We start from the raw sequence: 18639 nt of genomic DNA on the forward strand, positions 1-18639 counted from the left end.
CAGAATCTCTTTACTAAGTAAGGTACTGTATTCCTTTTCACTGGATGTTTTATCAATAACATTTTACAGTAGATTAAGATTTCATAAAGCTTTCCCTCTCAGCATCCATCAGTAGTGATTTTAAATGAGTTTTTCTATACAGCAGTTGAAAACACTCCTAGCTGACAAAGTTACAAAAGTAACCATGACAGAAGTAATGGTCTATAAAAGAAACATGCATTGCGCTTGTTGCATTATATTCATTTGTTATACATTTCCTCACAGAAAATATTAAGTCCTACCTAAATGCTGACTTATATGCTGAACTGAGACATTATTGCCTTATATTTTGGATATGGTAGGAAATCTTCACAGATCCCTGCAAATCACATGAGCAGTTCCAAATCAGTTGAACATCATGTTCATTATAATGGGAAGGGCACTACATGGATAGTGAGAGCCATAAAACTACTGGTTTATTGTTATGCTCTGTATTTTAAGATTTAACTACACCAGTATGTTACAGGCTATGAAAAATCTATGTCCTGATAGTGGTGATGAATTCTGATTTTGTCCCATGGATAACAGTTTGGCACACAGAATTTAGACAACCACTATAGTCAATTAATCAATGAATAGATCAGGCAATAAATTAAAAAAAAAATACATACATACACAAATAGAAGAACGATGCATTCTTTTTGCATTTACTGTTATGCCACCAAGAGGAACATGTATCCATTAGACAACATACCTCACATACCAGTACAATATAACAAACCTTACCTCAACATGAAAATAACATTGAGATTACTGCATACATAACATGTGCACTTGGTGTACGCTTAGTGTAGGCTTTATTCAATCTGAACAAAGCAAAAAACACGAAAGCGAGGACGAATGCAGGCTGGAAAAGATCCTCCAATTTTATTGACACACAAACCACGAAATAGTAATCCACAGAATGAACGCCTTCACAGTTACAGCGTTTTCGTCCGAATGGACTTCATCAGATAAAATTACCTTTTACTTTATGATATTTATATATAAAACCAATAAAAACTTGCACCAATCATTTATCCATCTCATTTGAAACGTACAAATCAACCTACAAGCTGCTGAATAAATAATTAATTCATCACTTCCTGTTTCCATAATAATTGATTCTTAGTTGTGAATAAATAAACTTTTAAATAAATAAATAAATATGATTTATACATTAAAAACTCCTAAGAATGTCAACTGTTTATAAATATTCTAATACCATGTTAAAAATGTGTTAAAAAATGTTCGTAAAAAACCTTATTAATGAAACTGTTCTAACCTGAATGCTTAATACAAATGTTGCCTAAAATACAGCAAGGGTGCCACCTACTGCCAAAATCTGGTAAGGGAAAGCAAAAATATCACACTCTAGCAGATCTTATTTTCAAGAGGGGCAAAATGGAAATATATTCATTTAGCCCTGGTTTTTTATTTGCCTCCAGGGTCACTTGCCACCATAATTCTTTATAGGCAATATTTTCCTCCCAAAGGCCTCCTCTTATATTTCTTTTTATTTGATCTAAAACAAAAAATTGGAATTTGGCCCCCACACATGTCTTAGTGTGCCTGTAAATAGCATTTGTTTCTTTTCCCTTTTTAACATCATACATGTGTTCATAAATGCGTCTCTTTAATGTCCTTTCTGTCTTTCCTATGTAAAATGAAGGACATTCCACGCAAATAGCCAAATACACCAGTCCTATAGATTCACAATTGTAATAACCCTTACTGGTTATGCACCTTCCCCTGCTGGGCAAAAAAACTTTTTCTCTGTTTATAATATGCACACATTGTTTGCATTTGCCACATTTGAAAGTTCCAAGTTTGTCCCTAGTTCCAAATTGACTTCTCTTATTGCCACAATTATTATTTTCCAAGATCCCTTTTATACTTGCTGTATTTTTGAATACTATTCTAGGGAATGTTAACAACAATAAGAATCAGTTAGTAAAAAAATCCACCTTTAACCCCCCGATTCATAATCAGTTGAAGAACTTTGAAGTTATTATGGAGAATGAAATTAGGAAGATGGAAAGAAATGGGAAACAAAATAGAGTACACTACAATCTTAACCCCCAAGAATATAAGAAGTTGGAAGAGTTGAAAAACAATAAAGATGTAAGGGTAATGAAACCCGATAAGGGTGGGGGTATAGTTGTGATGGATGTAATTTTATATGAAGGAAAGATGAATGATATATTAAGAAATGAAGTTAAATACAGTACAGTCTCATTAAATGAAATTAAGACTGCTTATGAACGTATTGACAATATTTTAGAAGACATGTTAAATGAAAACCTCTTTGATATGAAAACTTTCTCCTTTTTGAAAACAGAGAAGCCTATTATACCAGCCATCTTTGGTATACCAAAGATACACAAAGATAGTTTGGACCCTCCACTGAGACCTATTGTCTCAGCAGGAGGGTCCAAAACCAATTCTTTAGCAAAATATGTGGACCAAAGGGCCAAACACATATGGCTAGAAAAGAGAGCCATTTTGAAAGATTCTTGGGACTTATTGAGAGGGCTGAACAACAGTTTTTACAATGAAGAATTGATTTTTGTCACAATAGATATTGTTGACTTATTTGGATCTATACCTTATGAGGCTGGTATAAGAATGTTTGAAGAAGAAATTTTTTGGGGATAGTAAGTTGACTTTAGAAGAAAAGGTAGTGTGCACAGGTTTAATGGACCTAGTATTAAAAAACAATTATCTAACCTTTAATGGTGAATTTTTTAGACAGCTACAAGGTGTAGCAATGGGGGCAGCCTGTGCACCTACCTTTGCCAACTTAGTTCTTGCAAACTGGGAGGAAAGGTATGTATTGAGCTCCCCCTATGCTAAGTTCTGGACTTTATATAAGAGGTTTCTTGATGACATTATAATTTTTTGGATAGGGGGTAAGGATGTTTTGGATGAATTTATTACATATATAAAAAAGACTACAGATTTTTTAAAATTCACTTATAATTATTCTGAAACTAATATTCAATACCTGGATGTGGAAATTACAAAAAGTGATAAAATGTTTGAAACAAGTGTCTATAGAAAACCCACATATGTGAATTCATTTTTGCATTTCAAAAGTGCCCACCCAATATATTGCAAAAAAAACATAGTGAAAGGGCAATTTGTGAGAGGGTCTAGGATGAGAAATAATGAGAAAAAATTTAAAGTAGAATGTGATTTGTTGGAGAAAATGTTCCTAGAAAGAGAATACCCACCCGAATTTATTAAAAATATCAGAATTGAAGTGGAAGAAGGAAGAAAAGGGAGGTTTGAACCTATTTTTGGTATGAATGGTGAGCAGAATAAAAAAGAGGTGGAGAAAGAAGGAAATTTTCAAAAATCCTTGGTTCTAGAATATAATTTATTGAACAAAAATATCAAAAACACATTCCAAAAGGAATGGGAGAGATTTAGGGCCCTCACGGATTTGGATGGGTTGCCACAGGAGACACCAAGAATAGTATTCAAAAATACAGCAAGTATAAAAGGGATCTTGGAAAATAATAATTGTGGCAATAAGAGAAGTCAATTTGGAACTAGGGACAAACTTGGAACTTTCAAATGTGGCAAATGCAAACAATGTGTGCATATTATAAACAGAGAAAAAGTTTTTTTGCCCAGCAGGGGAAGGTGCATAACCAGTAAGGGTTATTACAATTGTGAATCTATAGGACTGGTGTATTTGGCTATTTGCGTGGAATGTCCTTCATTTTACATAGGAAAGACAGAAAGGACATTAAAGAGACGCATTTATGAACACATGTATGATGTTAAAAAGGGAAAATAAACAAATGCTATTTACAGGCACACTAAGACATGTGTGGGGGCCAAATTCCAATTTTTTGTTTTAGATCAAATAAAAAGAAATATAAGAGGAGGCCTTTGGGAGGAAAATATTGCCTATAAAGAATTATGGTGGCAAGTGACCCTGGAGGCAAATAAAAAACCAGGGCTAAATGAATATATTTCCATTTTGCCCCTCTTGAAAATAAGATCTGCTAGAGTGTGATATTTTTGCATTCCCTTACCAGATTTTGGCAGTAGGTGGCACCCTTGCTGTATTTTAGGCAACATTTGTATTAAGCATTCAGGTTAGAACAGTTTCATTAATAAGGTTTTTTATGAACATTTTTTAACACATTTTTAACATGGTATTAGAATATTTATAAACAGTTGACATTCTTAGGAGTTTTTAATGTATAAATCATATTTATTTATTTATTTAAAAGTTTATTTATTCACAACTAAGAATCAATTATTATGGAAACAGGAAGTGATGAATTAATTATTTATTCAGCAGCTTGTAGGTTGATTTGTACGTTTCAAATGAGATGGATAAATGATTGGTGCAAGTTTTTATTGGTTTTATATATAAATATCATAAAGTAAAAGGTAATTTTATCTGATGAAGTCCATTCGGACGAAAACGCTGTAACTGTGAAGGCGTTCATTCTGTGGATTACTATTTCGTGGTTTGTGTGTCAATAAAATTGGAGGATCTTTTCCAGCCTGCATTCGTCCTCGCTTTCGTGTTTTTTGCTTTGTTCAGTGGAATTTGGAGTTTGGAGCAGTTTTTTACAGTTTCTTTATTCAATCTGGCCCATGTCTCAAAGTAAAGTACTTCAAACAATCAGTAAAATTTAGATGTGCTGGTAAAAGTAACACTGCTAGTGCTGGAAAAAAATCATTCATCTAAGTAGCTCAGAGAACACAAAGAAAATTGAGGTCACCAGTATTATGTGTATTACTCCACAAACAATATCATTGTGCCAGAAAAAGCTTCCTGAGCAATGGAGCAAAGAACAGAAGTCAAGAAGAAAACTTAGTTCAATTAGGAATGCATGGTGCAGTGAAAAAAATGTTTGACTGACAGAGTATTTAACTTGTTTTATATACTGATAAGTAAAACAACCATCTACTTAATCAACATGCTGTTTGTGTAAAGGCTGTAGTGCTTTCACTTATAAAAAATTGTTAAGCCAATCCAGTTTACACCCCTAATGAACATTTGAGAGTACCCATTAAAAGTGTAAAGATGGTAGACTTCTTAGCTGACCCAGGCTAGCATGCATGTGAACATTGTTTTCAACTGAAATGGGTGGATAATGACAAGTCTAAAACAGCTATTGGTAACCAAAGTGGCACAGAGGGTTCTCAACTTTCACCAAGGATTCTACAATCTTATGCTAGATCATCAGAGAAGACTAACCAGGAAAACAACAGGAGGGAGAATTCAGGATTGTTGCAAAAGGAGCACTGGGAAAGGAACTGTATAAGTGGACTGATACAAGGACACTTGAAGGCAGCAGTGAACCACCGAGGAATTACACGTGCACTACATGGGCACTACGGGGGAACAAACTGTAGCAGTCACGAAAGCATTATGAACAGCAAACATACATGGAAAGCTAGGGAGACTGCTCATATGAATATGAGCAGATGAAATGCATTATAAAAAAAGCTTCAGTTTTCAGAGCAAGCAGTTTTAAACCAATAACAAACGTTGCACATATGAAGTGTGAGTACTGGTGTTCATGAATGGCTGCGCTGCTGCTGCTGCATCACTTTGCTTTAGGGTTTAATTCTGAGCGATGAACCTTACGAGGACCAGAGTGATTTGGCAAGGGTAAGCTTATAAATTAGGCTTGAAATGACATGGCAAAGTTTGTATTAAGGTTTAATACAAAACCTGACAAAACTTTCCTAGTATTTTTTGTCAATTCACAAGAAAAAAGCCTGTAAGGTGTATGTTTAAACTAATATTGTAGACAGCTGCGTGCTGAACATCTCATTTGCTTTCAGTGTTTTGTGTTTAGCAGCTCACCCCTGTTCAATTTCCAAAGGACCAGACTTCAAAATGTTGGTTTTAGCATAAAATAGATTGACACAACTATTTCTGCAGGGAAGTAATCTCCCTTGCACATCAGATGGAGAACTCTGCTCATCCCCTCTTCTTTTATATATTCATTCTTAGGTAACATAACCTCATGGAAAAAGTGAAAGCTTTGTTCCACTATCTTTTAAACCAATGTTGTGCTGCATTAAAATGAGGATACAAGTATGTTTCGGAGGGTCCATCTTTGTAGTAGGGCAATGCACAGGATCTTGACCTGAATGGAAAAACACTCAACATAATAACATTTATTTACACTGTCTCTCTGCACTTCAGTCAGCAGAGTTTATTACTTCAAATTCAGTCTTTTGTAAATTGATTAGAGTTACTTAAGCAGCTAAATAAAATTGCTTGCAATCCCTGCTATCTTTAGTTTAAAATCTGTTCACACTTCTTTCATGACATAAAAAAACACTTTTGTTTTAACATTTGAATTTGCTGAAAGAAGGAGATACTGATCCATACCTCTCAAACTCTAAGAGCAAGAAATCTGGACAAAACCATAAATGAAAGTGGGATAAAGGCCCAAAAATAGGGGCAATTTTTAAATATTGGTCTTACAAACTTAGAAAGTTGAATGAATAACAGGTTTTGCATTAGCACGAATTTTCTGAAGGGTATGATGTCTGAAAGTCAAATATCTATCATTATTTTCTAACTTTAATGATTTGCCACTAATTTGCCAGAAAATCACAATTTCATGAAAAACAGACCAAAAATATGAGGCAAAAATCTGGACATTCTGTAAAAAGTTGTACAGTTGAGAGGTTTGCACTCATCTGTCTAGTCTGCCCAGTTATTGATACAATAATTATGCTGCAGTATCTCTAGATACCAGTCTTACTTTTATCTATCTGTCCCAATAATGTTTTTGTTTGCCTGTCTTGTGTGGTGACATTATGTATATTCCCCCACTCTGCTTTCCTGTGTGGTGTACATTCCCAGTTTTTCAGATTTCCCCTTGCATCCCAACCACTACAACCTTTTCACAATTACTGGCTCCTCTCTGTATTCATTCCTTAACAATTTTTGGTATTCCTGTTACCTTCTCAGTCAGCATTAAGTAAAGTGCAAGGATAATAATACTGATCATTGTATAGAATCATAAACTTTTCACATTAAGTAAAGTATCTTAAGTTTTCTTGGTTCTTTTTTGCACACTGTTTTCAAAATAATGCCATCTGAAATCTCTAGTATCTCCCTCACCCAGTAAAAAGGTAAACAAGTTTGCTAGCGTTCATCTAGTTATTTTGCTAGTTCATTTAAGGACTGAAAAGAGCTCTTCGATACTAGTAGAAGTGATTCATGGTACTGGCTGCTTAGCTGCAGAACCCCCTCCCCATGAAAGTACAATTCATTTTTTTTAATTTAAAATAAAAAGTTGACTTTTATGTGCTGGGATTAGGTTTTCAGTGCTACTGCACATGTCAGGTTTTCTGCTTCTACTTAAATAAATAAATACATTTCTTACTCACTTGGGTTATTTTCTGAAATAACACACCATAATACTATACAGTTTCCAAAATATGACGAATTGTTTATGAACGTTTAGCAAAAAATATAATTTTGGGTTTATGTGCGCATTATAATATATTATTTATGAAAACATTATGAAGACACTTACTGTTATCACTGTGAAGAATTTGTATAGTGTAATAGTTTTTTTGTTCACACAATATTTACTTTTTATATATCTTATCCTTTTTAAGTTTATTTTTCAGAAAATACTCTGGAATGCAGGATTTGCGTAGACGGCTAGAGGTGTGACATTCCATACCACTCTAGGCGTTAATGAGTTAATGTGGTGACTGTTTGTTATCATTATCACACATTTGAGGCATGTGCCATCAAAAAATTTGGAATTAACTGCTGGGTACAAGGTCTATCAGTAAATGCATATGACTAACTTTGCTGTCATTTGCCTAGAATAAGCAGTCATTATTCTGGTTTTGCAGAGCTAGTGCAATTTGTGTGTATCCATCTGGAATACTTTATTGTGCCTATTTTAACACAGTCAGACATCTGATATATACACTGTTAATAAAGTGCCTGTAATTGATGATTATGGAAGTGGTTTGTGGACAAAAATGAGTAAGTTGGGGGATTCAATGTGTCTGAAAGAAGTCAGTAAGCCATAACTGATTTCTCTTTTTCATCACAGTGAAAGATCAACCTCCCACACAATACTGGGTGATCTGTAACAATCTGGGCAGGACATGGGTGACAGCTACGGATCACTGATACAGTGTCTCAGCAAATGGTGGTGCCATCAAACAGTGCTTTCCTCTCTGGTTGAGTTTTAGGCAGATTCTTTTTGAATGGCAACTGCATATATTTCCTGTCTCTGTGTTTGTTTCTTGCAAGTGCTCTGTTTTTTTTTTTTTTTTTTGTGGTATAATATATGTCTGTGTCCAGTTGTGCTTTTACTTTCTTCTCACTCTAACACTAATCAGTACAGAGAAATTAACTATCTGATGGGGGGGGGGGGGTGGAATGTAGGCACTATTCCCAGATTTGATTTATACACCTTTGCAAACATTTGTCTTCTCCGTTTATTGGAAATTATTAGGTTATCAGCTTTGAATATTAGGTTTTGGACACAACTTTTTTCTTTCAAAGGAAAAAAAAAGATCAAATTTCTTTACATAACTGTGCACAACTTTTTTCTTTCAAAGGAAAAAAAAAAGACCAAATTTCTTTACATAACTGTGTTTTTATTGAGGCTATCATTGAATCATAAGGTTGGAAATAAAATCTGTAATGTGGACCATAATGCACTGAGAACCGTATCATTTCCAGAGACCTAGCAGGCTCTAGATCCCTGACTTAATTCAGTTACTTTCCCCAAATTTTTTGTAGTACAGTTTTGGATAGGACGGAAGAAAAAAATCTTAAAAAAGTGAAAGTGTGAAAAAAACAAGAAATGGGTAATTGGTCTAGATGTTGGCAGCCCAGGATGGGAGAAACAGGAGAAGTGAACTGACATGACTAAGTTACTTTCAGCTAGTCATGTTGGCCACAGTCAGACATTTGAGGCACTTACAGTCTATAAAGTGGCTAGAATGAGTGAGTACTAAAGCTGTGCATGGATAAAAGTGACTGACCCCCCCCTTATGTTGTTTAATTACAGGTTAATGGTCATCTCTATTGCATTACAGTTATAGGTTCATAGGTAAGTACTAGGCCCTTTAAGGCCATTTTAAGCCTAGCCAATTTCAATTTTAATGCTTAAATTAACCTATCTCACTTGGTGTTAGATTGACCTTAACAATCCCATGGTTGATAATTTTATATTACCTTAGTGAGAATAGCTGGGATCATACCATACATAATCTGAGTGGATCCATGCATGGGATAATGCATTTAAGAGTTGTTCCTGTTCAGAAGTGGTACAGTGGGTAGTCCTGGAGTAAATTCTCTTTCCCATCCATTGATCCAGGTTGCACTTGAATATAGACAGAGATGACCTTTGCTTACATGTTCCTAAGCAGTTATCCTCTTTTTGATATGTCTTTCTCTCCGATCATTCTGTTGATACAACAGAAGAGGGTTAGATCCCAAGACTAAGTATTTCCTGATGCCACTTGACTTGCTGATGTATAGTAAATCCATCAGTACTGGGTCAGAGGATGCCTTGCATGCCAGAAACATGCCACCTTTTAGCAGTCTGTAGGATGCCATGTATAGGGACAGGGCTTTGAGTCAGCCCATTGAGGAAATGTTGTTTAGGTCTTGTATCCTTTTAGAAAGGTATCTCCATGGATGTTCCAGTTCTTGCTTCAGTCTGGACAGATACATGCCAAAGGGACATTATACTCAATGATTGGCCCCAAGAGGGCTGAGTAAATGAGACAATGACAGCTGTAGATTTAGACATAATCCCTTTGTTTATAAACTGTGCAGTACAGAATTAGCCCCAGCCATGCAGTTGTTTCTTGCATCACCTTCCCTTAGTTTGAAGTCACTGTTCACCAGTGCTTAACATGTGAATCACAAGCTATACAGCAGCTTAAATTACACCAGTGAACAGTATTATTACTAATTGTGAAGTCCTTCAAAGACAGCCTGGCTACATAGTAAGGAAGCTAGCACTTTTCTGAAGGGGGCAAGAAAATCCACACCTCTCCTGCTTAATTCTTCTTACTCCAAAGATGCACAACCCTAGAATAACAGGATTGCTTGATTTTATACATACATATAAAACATAAATAAATAGATAAACACTTGCTTCCTTGTCCAAGTTTGGAATGTGAATTTGCAGTTAAAATAATCACTAACAGGGATAGTGGGCCATTACTATGAGTAAATGAGTAAGTGGGGTATTCAATGCGTCTGAAAGAAGTCAGTAAGCCATAATTGATTTCTCTTTTTCATCACAGTGAAAGATCAACCTCCCACACAATACTGGGTGATCTGTAACAATCTGGGCAGGACATGGGTGACAGCTACGGATCACTGATACAGTGTCTCAGCAAATGGTGGTGCCATCAAACAGTGCTTTCCTCTCTGGTTGTGTTTTAGGCAGATTCTTTTTGAATGGCAACTGCAAATATTTCCTGTCTCTGTGTGTGTTTCTTGCAAGTGCTCTGTTTTTTTTTTTTTTTTTTTTGGTGGTATAATATATGTCTGTGTCCAGTTGTGCTTTTACTTTCTTCCCACTCTAACACTAATGAGTACAGAGAAATTAACTATCTGATGGGGGGGGGGGGGTGGAATGTAGGCACTATTCCCAGATTTGATTTATACACCTTTGCAAACATTTGTCTTCTCCGTTTATTGGAAATTATTAGTTTATCAGCTTTGAATATTAGGTTTTGGACACAACTTTTTTCTTTCAAAGGAAAAAAAAAAGATCAAATTTCTTTACATAACTGTGCACAACTTTTTTCTTTCAAAGGAAAAAAAAGACCAAATTTCTTTACATAACTGTGTTTTTATTGATGCCATCATTGAATCATAAGGTTGGAAATAAAAGCTCTAATGTGGACCTTAATGCACTGAGAACCCTATCATTTCCAGAGACCTAGCAGGCTCTAGATCCCTGACTTAATTTAGTTACTTTCCCCAAATTTTTTATAGTACAGTTTTGGAAAGGATGGAAGAAAAAAAATCTTAAAAAGTGAAAGTGTGAAAAAAACAAGAAATGGGTAATTGGTCTAGATGTTGGCAGTCCAGGATGGGAGAAACAGGAGAAGTGAATTGACATGACTAAGTTACTTTCAGCTGTCATGTTGGCCACAGTCAGATATTTGAGGTGCTTACAGTCTATAAAGTGGCTAGAATGAGTGAGTACTAAAGCTGTGCATGAATAAAAGTGACTGACCCCCCCACTTATGTTGTTTAATTACAGGTTAATGGTCATCTCTATCCCATTCCAGTTATAGGTTCATGGTAAGTACTAGACACTTTCAGGCCATTTTAAGCCTAGCTAATTTCAATTTTAATGCTTGAATTAACCTATCTCACTTGGTGTTAGAGTGACCATAACAATCCCATGGTTGATAATTTTATATTACCTCAGTGAGAATAGCTGGGATCATACCATACATAATCTGAGTGGACCCATACATGGAATAATGCATTTAAGAGTTGTCCCTGTTCAGAAGTAGTACAGTGGGTAGTCCTGGAGTAAATTCTCTTTCCCATCCATTGATCCAGGTTGCACTTGAATATAGACAGAGATGACCTTTGCTTACATGTTCCTGAGCAGTTATCCTCTTTTTGATATGTCTTTCTCTCCGATCATTCTGTTGATACAACAGAAGAGGGTTAGATCCCAAGACTAAGTATTTCCTAATGCCACTTGACTTGCTGATGTGTAGTAAATCCATCAGTACTGGGTCAGAGGATGCCTTGCATGCCAGAAACATGCCACCTTTTAGCAGTCTGTAGGATGCCATGTATAGGGACAGGGCTTTGAGTCAGCCCATTGAGGAAATGTTGTTTAGGTCTTGTATCCTTTTAGAAAGGTATCTCCATGGATGTTCCAGTTCTTGCTTTAGTCTGGACAGATACATGCCAAAGGGACATAATACTCAATGATTGGCCCCAACAGGGCTGAGTAAATGAGACAATGACAGCTGTAGATTTAGACATAATCCCTTTGTTTATAAACTGTGCTGTACAGAATTAGCCCCAGCCATGCAGTTGTTTCTTGCATTACCCTACCTTTGTTTGAAGTCACTGTTCACCAGTGCTTAACATGTGAATCACAAGCTATACAGCAACTTAAATTACACCAGTGAACAGTATTATTACTAATTGTGAAGTCCTTCAAAGACAGCCTGGCTACATAATAAGGAAGCTAGCACTTTTCTGATGGGGGCAAGATAATCCACACCTCTGCTGCTTAATTCTTCTTACTCCAAAGATGCACAACCCTAGAATAACAGGATTGCTTGATTTTATACATACATATAAAACATAAATAAATAGATAAACACTTGCTTCCTTGTCCAAGTTTGGAATGTGAATTTACAGTTAAAATAATCAATAACAGGGAAAGTGGGCCATTACTACTTTATATTTTCCGTTGCCTTTTGAAAATTGGCATTCTGTAATTTCAATTACAACCTTTTTCAATAATCATGCTTGTATGTAAGAGAGACACCTTTGCAGATATGATGATTTCATTTAAACTATTTATTAGAAATCTCAGTTAAAAAGTGTATTTTCTTTAAACAGGAGAAAAAAAATAATGCAAAATAACAAGTTTTAGGAAACCAAGTTTGTTTAGCTTGAGCATTGACCTTGTTGTGAACCCATTTTGTAGTAGCAATAACAAACATAAACAGACATTTCACTATAATTTGAGTAGTGGTGAAATGAAAGTGCTGAACAAGCTAACTGGGGCTTAATCATTAAAAACTATAATGGCAGATAAAGGGAGATGCTTGGTAATAATAAAGCAAGAACATTCTATTGAAAAAATGTTAGAAATGCTTAATATTTATCGGTAAAAATCACATTTAGAAATGTATTAATTGTAGGCATGGGCATGTTGACATTTTAATAACTGACAGTCCAAAATATAAAGCAAAGAGGCAACCACACAGCACCAAAAGATCCAGACTTAGAAATAAAAAATCCAGCTAAATACGTTCCATCAGGTTTTATTAGCGTGCACCAGGATAAGCGTTTTCACAAACAGCTTCATCAGACCATTACATTTTCAAAAACTGCTAAAATATATAGTCATCACATGTTAAAAACAATTAATCAATTAAATCCTTTGAAGATACATACTTAGCATTAATATAGTTAAAAATAGTTTAAAAAATATGTATAACCTGCATAAACTGTTATGCTTAAACAAAACCATATCACTTAAATACAAAATTATTTGGACATATCTTATTACATAAACATATGCCTACAAATAATTTACCTACAAATAATGTGTATTTATTAATTACAATGTATAAATGTATATAAAAATACTCAATAAATATTTAAATATGTATATATATGTTCCTATACTTCTATCATATGGACACGCTATCACTTATAATCATTTAAAAACAATTGTTTGAAAAAGTGTGAAAACTTTCATATCCACAAACTATAAATACAGAATCAATGCAGAAAACATTAAATAATTACATAGACCTTCTATGTATAAATATACTAAATAAGCCTTCATATTGGGGAATTATTAATGTATATGTATAGATACAACATATCCTGTTAAATTAAATCTAAATATTCTAACTGGGAATAAATGTGTTTTAAAAATTAAAGTCTATATATCTGAACATTTAAAGGGGCATGCCACATGCAATGGCTAACTAGCGATCAAGCGTCTAGATCTTAGAATGGGTTTGAGTGGGGCCCTTTCATTAAGGCCTCTCCCTTTATCTGCCCTCATTCTCATAATCCTATTTATTTCCCTCTTTTCTGTATTATTCCGTATATTACCTTCCCTTACTATTGGAATGACAGTATCTGTAACCATGAAGAGTAAAACATGTTCCTTTCCATAAGCTAACATATGTTTGGCTAAAGCATTGGTAACATAACCTATCCTAATGGCATAAAGATGTTCTTTCCTTCTGGTTCGAAAAGCCTTGTCGGTTTTTCCGATATAGAATGAGAGACATACTTGAAAAACAGCCAGATATACTACATGGGTACTGCCGCAATCAACAGATACATGAAATCTAAAATGCTGACCTGTATCTGGATGTATGAAGCCATCACCCACTGCAATATATGAGCAAAAGTTGCATTTACCACAGGGAAATGTCCCTGTATAATTTTGATTGCAAGATTTAACTGTTGAATGGCAGAATAACCTTTTAAGGTTGGATTTATTTTTGTATTGAAACTTTGGTTTGTTCCCAACTATATTTCTTAATTCCATATCAGTAGTAAGAATATGCCAATGGCTATTAATAAGCTCCATTATATCTTTATTATCACTTGTATAATACATGGGTATCTTTAAATATGATGTTCCACTATTTTGCTGGTTAGGCACAAATGTATGAGCAGAATAATATGGTGCTGCTCTATTTTCTCTCAACTGATCCATATTTTGCAACCCTATTTCATTCTCTGAGTCTTTGTACCCATGTTTAAGAAGTCTTTGTTTGAAAACATTCATTTCTTGTTGATATCCTTCTTCTGTCACATTAAGGCATGAAATTCTCATGCTTTGCCGTTTGATAATATTATTAAATATGCATGGATTGTGCATGCTGCGCCGATGAAGAAAGGTATTCCTATAGCATTTCTTTCTAAAAACACCTGTATTAATGTAGGTGTTCATCACTCTTTCAACAAACATGTCCAAAAACTCTATTTTGGTATCTGAATAATTGGACGTAAACTTTAGGTATGAGGTCATGTTATTCATTAATGTAACACACCTTTCCAGGTCTTGAAAACTACCCTTGCATATGAAAAAAATATCGTCGACAAAACGTCGATAACAGGAAATTCCTTCCTGATACCAAGAATTGGGAAACAGTTCTTCCTCTACACATATGGCTAGAAACATGTTGATGTAGCTATTGGCACAAGATGTGCCCATAGCCATGCCATCACGCTGAGTATACATGTTTTCATCAAAAACAAAGACATAGTTCTCAAGTATAATTTCCAAGAACATACATATAAGATCCACTTTTTGCTCTGTGTATTCACTATGTTCAGCCAGATATTTCTTAATAGAGACTATACCTAAGCCATTAGGAATGATGGTAAATAAAGACTGCACATCAAGGGTTGCAAACAGCATATTAGCTTTCATTTCAATTTTATTAAAAAAAATCATACAAATCTGACAGGAATTGTTTTGTATCCCTGAGTATATATTTATTCCCATCTAATATAGCTCTAAGATGTTTTTCGACACAGAGGGGAAAAAGGTTCAGTACACCATCCCCTACCAGAGACTATAGGTCTCATGGGCGGATTGGCGCCATCCTTATGGATTTTGGGTATTCCTTGTATAGTGGGGACCATTGGATACTCTACTTCCAAAAATTTTGCTAATTCAGTATTTATAATGGAACTATCTACCAATTCAGCTATTGTTTCATATATGTTAAGCTTCATATTTTCTAACCTATCTTTATCAATGGTGCTATAATAAGCGTCATTACTAAGCATATCCATCATAGTTTTGTGATAATTAATTTTATCCATAATTACCAGGGGTCCCCCTTGTCTGCAGGTCTAAACACCACTGTATTATCATGTTGCAATCTCAGTAATGATTTCCTTTCATTTCTGCTCAAATTGTATTTACAACCCTTTTTTGTGGGTATACTTTGTTCGGCTTTCACTATATAACTTATAAACATCCTCTTCTACCAAGTTGTAGAATGCTTCTACCAGAGGATGATTATGCGGCATATACTCACTAGATTTTTGAAATGTTTTAAATAAGGGTTTGAATTTTATCCCTACAGAATATAACCAGCTTACAGATGTATTGACTGATATTAAAATGTTCACTAGAAATGTTATGTTAAGGTACCAGTTTGGAAATAGTGATAGTAATTATAGTCAGAATTTTAAAAAACCTTGTGAGTATATGCCGCATAATCATCCTCTGGTAGAAGCATTCTACAATTTGGTAGAAGAGGATATTTATAAGTTATATAGTGAAAGCCGAGCAAAGTATACCCACAAAAAGGGTTGTAAATACAATTTGAGCAAAAATGAAAGGAAAGCACTACTGAGATTGCAACATGATAATACAGTGGTGTTTAGACCTGCAGACAAAGGGGGACCCTTGGTAATTATGGATAAAATAAATTATCACAAAACTATGATGGATATGCTTAGTAATGACGCTTATTATAGCACCATTGATAAAGAAAGGTTATAAAATATTAAGCTTAACATATATAAAACAATTGTTGAATTGGTAGATAGTTGCATTATAAATACTGAATTAGCAAAATTTTTGGAAGTAGAGTATCCAATGGTCCCCACTATACAAGGAATACCCAAAATCCATAAGGATGGCGCCAATCCCCCCATGAGAGCTATAGTCTCTGGTAGGGGATGGTGTACTGAACCTTTTTCCCCTCTATGTCGAAAAACATCTTAGACCTATATTAGATGGGAATAAATATATACTCAGCGAAACGTAACAATTCTTCTCAGATTTGTATGATTTTTTTTAGTAAAACTGAAATGAAAGCTAATATGCTGTTTGTAACCCTTGATGTGCAGTCTTTATTCACCATCATTCCTAATGGCTTAGGTATAGCCTCTATTAAGAAATATCTGGCTGAACATAGTGAATACACAGAGCAAAAAGTGGATCTTATATGTATGTTCTTGGAAATTATATTTGAGAACAATGTCTTTGTTTTTGATGAAAACATGTATACTTAGCGTGATGGCATGGCTATGGGCACATCTTGGGCCAATAGCTACGCCAACATGTTTCTAGACATATGGGAAGAGGAAGAACTGTTTCCCAATTCTTGGTATTAGGAAGGAATTTACTTTTATCGATGTTTTGTCAACGATATTTTTTTCATATGCGAGGGTAGTTCTCAAGACTTGGAAAGGTGTGTTACATTAATGAATAACATGACTTCATACCTAAAGTATATGTGCAATTATTCAGATACCAAAATAGAGTTTTTGGACATGTTTGTTGAAAGAGTGATGAACACCTACATTAATACAGGTGTTTTTAGAAATAAAATGCTATAGGAATACCTTTCTTCATCGGCGCAGCATGCACAATCCATGCATATTTAATAATATTTTCAAAAGGGCAAAGCATGAAAATTTCATGCCTTAATGTGACAGAAGAAGGATATCAACAAGAAATTAATGTTTTCAAACAAAGACTTCTTAAACATGGGTACAAAGACTCAGAGATTGAGATACGGTTACAAAATATGGATTTGTTGAGAGAAAATAGAGCAGCACCATATTATTTTGCTCATACATTTGTGCCTAACCAGTAAAATAGTGGAACATCATATTTAAAGATACCCATGTATTATACAAGTGATAATAAAGATATAATGGAGCTTATTAATAGCCATTGGCATATTCTTACTACTGATATGGAATTAATAAATACAGTTGGGGACAAACCAAAGTTTCAATACAAAAATAAATCCAACCTTAAAAGGTTACTCTGCCATTCAACAGTTAAATCTTGCAATCATAATTATACAGGGACATTTCCCTGTGGTAAATGCAACTTTTGCTCATATATTGCAATGGATGATGGTTTCATACATCCAGATACAGGTCAGCATTTTACATTTCATGTATCTGCTGATTGCGGCAGTATCCATGTAGTATATCTGGCTGTTTGTCAAGTATGCCTCTCATTCTATATCAGAAAAACTGACAGGGCTTTTCGAACCAGAATGAGAGAACATCTTTATGCCATTAGGATAGGTTATGTTATAGATGCTTTAGCCAAACATACATTAGCTCTTGGACAGGAACATGTTTTTCGCTTCATGGTTATAGATACTGTCATTTCAATAGTAAGGGAAGGTAATATACGAAATAGTACAGAAAAGAGGGAAATAAATTGGATTATGAGAATGAGGGCAGATAAAGGGAGAGGCCTTAATGAAAGGGCCCCACTCAAACCCATTCTAAGATCTAGATGCTTGATCGCTAGTTAGCCATTGTATGTGGCATGCCCCTTTAAATGTTCATATGCATATATATATATATATATATATATATATATATATATATATATATATATATACTTTAATTTTTAAAACATATTTATTCCCAGTTAGAATATTTAGATTTAATTTAATAGGATATGTTGTATCTATACATATACATTAATAATTCCCCAATATGAAGGGTTATTCAGTATATATATATATATATATATATATATATATATATATATATATATATATAAGGTCTACGTAATTATTTAATGTTTTCTGCATTGACTGTATTTATAGTTTGTGGATATGAAAGTTTTCACACTTTTTCAAACAATTGTTTTTAAATGATTATAAGTGATAACGTGTCCATATGATAGAAGTATAGGAACATACTTATACATATTTAAATATTTATTGCATATTTTTATATACATTTATACAGTGTAATTAATAAATACACATTATTTGTAGGTAAATTATTTGTAGGCATATGTTTATGTAATAAGATATATCCAAATAATTTTGTATTTAAGTAATATGGCTTTGTTTAAGCATAACAGTTTATGATATAGCAGGTTATAC

General features: G+C 34.3%; 1 protein-coding gene across 1 annotated transcript in view; it reads right to left on the reverse strand.

Moving 5' to 3' along the window:
- Positions 1 to 18639, reverse strand: part of MYO3A (myosin IIIA) — a 2697794-nt gene that overhangs the window by 492903 nt on the left and 2186252 nt on the right. The window lies entirely within an intron of this gene.

This window comes from Protopterus annectens, chromosome 3.part0, assembly GCF_019279795.1.
Source record: "Protopterus annectens isolate FY-2018-M chromosome 3.part0, PAN1.0, whole genome shotgun sequence".
In the NCBI taxonomy this organism is placed as follows: domain Eukaryota; kingdom Metazoa; phylum Chordata; order Ceratodontiformes; family Protopteridae; genus Protopterus; species Protopterus annectens.